Source organism: Pteropus vampyrus, unplaced genomic scaffold, assembly GCF_000151845.1.
Source record: "Pteropus vampyrus isolate Shadow unplaced genomic scaffold, Pvam_2.0 Scaffold59, whole genome shotgun sequence".
Classification (NCBI taxonomy): domain Eukaryota; kingdom Metazoa; phylum Chordata; class Mammalia; order Chiroptera; family Pteropodidae; genus Pteropus; species Pteropus vampyrus.
Genome location: NW_011888840.1, coordinates 5,541,767 through 5,544,253, shown reverse-complemented (window position 1 = coordinate 5,544,253; position 2,487 = coordinate 5,541,767). Strand labels below are relative to the sequence as shown.

General features: G+C 42.4%; 1 long non-coding RNA gene across 1 annotated transcript in view; it reads left to right on the top strand.

The window, feature by feature from the left end:
- LOC105292560 overlaps positions 1-2,168 on the top strand; it is a 3,744-nt gene extending 1,576 nt beyond the window's left edge. Inside the window, exon 3 of the long non-coding RNA XR_002780490.1 lies at positions 1,324-2,168. This is a non-coding gene — a long non-coding RNA (uncharacterized LOC105292560). The remainder of the gene's footprint in view (positions 1-1,323) is intronic.
- Positions 2,169-2,487: the final 319 nt, after the last annotated feature.

Sequence of the window (2,487 nt, the reverse complement as noted above, 5' to 3'; positions counted from 1 at the left end):
TGGAGAACTGATGCTATGTACGGGAAACGTGAAATAAACATGAAATAAAACGTGAAGTATACATACGGAAAAAAAAAGTTCCAGCAAACTCTAAAACAGTAAAACAACGTTTAGGCCACAGTCTTAGAAACCCATCATTTTTCTAACTATCAAATTTTACAGCAGGACACTGGATTTACTGGGGAAAGGGAGGCACGGTGGAACGTTAGGGATATTTGCTTGTTCTTATTTATTTTTTTATTTATTTTAATTGGGCCGATGAGCGATACATAGCTAGAGCTTTTGGTAATGTTGGTGGTTGGGGGTGGGGTGGGGGGTGGGGGGCGGGGATGAGGAGAATTTGAGAGTCCACTGGAAAAAAGTGTAAATGACCATGTTAATAAAAAAGTTTTTATGCTGAAAAGTCTGGGCAATAAAGATAGAAATAAAAGCGAAGGAAACTTACCTAGCATGCTTCATGCGTGTGAATACATCCAAGTAGGTTTTTATGAGAAGGATGCTTGAGAGTGTCTGATCACCTAGATATATCCTCAGGAAATTTGGCAACGGGGATCATTCCTGGAAGAGGCCTTTTAGGGTGCTTCCCCAGGAATCTGGCACTTTTGCCATTGCTCTGCTGGAGATCGAAGCCCTGTTCTCCACAGGGGCAAAACACAAAAACAAAACACAAAACCAACCAACTAATCACACAAGATAGAAGTAGGTCTAGCTTGACCTCAGAGGGTAGTTTTGGAAGATTGCTAAAGAGGGCAGATATGCCCTCTCTTAAAGTCTGAATGCTAAATTATGCCACCTGGGTGTAGGACGTGTGAACTCCAGCAGATACATTGCTTGTGGGTTGAGGACTCAACCTTGTTCTCTGCCGGGCTGGTGACATCACCTGGAATGTTACTTTCAAGTCACGGATTGGAGATGCTTTGTGTCTCCAAACAAGGTGGGAATCATCCTTAATTTTAATCTTAAAAATTAAAGTAATTTTTAGGAACCATTAGACCTAGAATAGACATTTGCCAGGTTAAGAAATGGCCGAGGAATTCAAATTAATATTCAAGATGACCAAAGAACCATGTTCATTGGAAAAGAAAAATTGTAAATAGAAGAATCAAAGATTAGAAAAACTAAAAGTTTCTAGTCATAATCACCCAGAGGTAGCTTTTGGAGTTTATCGTTCGAAGAAACATTTTTAGAGACAACGTTGGTCTTTCCACTTCCTTTTGGAAGTCAGTGGAAGGTGTCTATTGAATGAACATTTCTGGTTTGCTGGTCTAGGGACTCCCTAAAGTAATGTCTCTCCTTTTTTTTTGGTGCTGCTGGATTTCTAAGGAGAGGCGAGTCTTCATTAGGACCATTCTGTTATCCACGGGGCTGGAACTCCAGGTAAAGTCTGTAAGACTGCCTCATGGAAGAGGAGACCCTTGTGTCACTGCAGGAAGCAGGCTATCCTCCAGGATGACACAAATGAGAATCATTAACTCTCACCATGACAGTCATGTCGCTTTTATGCTTGGGAACAAAAGAAGTGCTGAAAACGAGCAATTGGACCAAACTCTCTCCCCTCTGCCCAGGGACACAAAAGGAGAGATTCAGGATATGTGACTCGACCCTTCTTTGGATATCTGTTCTCTCACCCTTCAGAAAATTTCCTACCAAGTTGATTCTGGACACATAACAGCAGTGATTAATATGGAAAGAACCGACTCTGGTGATCGAAAAGCTAGCTCCAATGTGGGGGCAAGACAGAGAGCCCCTCGAGATGGCTGGGCTGTTATTTAAAATCCCCTTCAAGTCATGTGAGGTCTGTCAAAGAGGGAAGGAGGCGAGAGAAGAGAATTAGAAATACGTATCTCCAGCAGAAAGATCATTTGGAAAGAAAGGCTGTGAGATTAAAAACCAAGTGAGCCAGGGAATGTTAAAAAGCAAGGGAAGTTCACACGAGCATTTGAATGCCAACCATGTGCCCCAGTGTGAAGAACCCAGGGGGTGCTCCAGCAGATAAGAAAATAAAATTCAGCATCATTAATTCATAGGAACGATAACACAAAAGGCAGTGAAGAAAATCTGGGTGCATCTAAAAAATTGCATCATTTTAGGATGTTGTCTCTCCATATACTGCGTAAATTAAAGCAGCTGAGGAAGAAAAAAAAATTTAGTGGATGTTTTTCACATAAAACCCTTGAGCGTACACCTCCTGGGTTGCAGTGAGTGTATTTGTGAGCTTTCTTGCCCACTGGCTGCCAGACCTCAAATCCTGGCGGAAGTTGCTAGGCTGGACCTGGTAGACCCTCATCTCATCTCCAGCTTGGCATCCTCCTTTTATTCCTTAGTCCTTCGCTTCAATCCTGTCTAACTTTGTAGCTTCTAGAGAAGACAAATGTTTCCTTTGTTTAATCTCTTCAAAGGCTCCGTTTATTGTTCCCTGAGTGCCAAACCCAAGCCGATCTCAGAAGTTTCCACGCTTGCGCTCCCTTGGCCTGTCTTTGCTGTGGT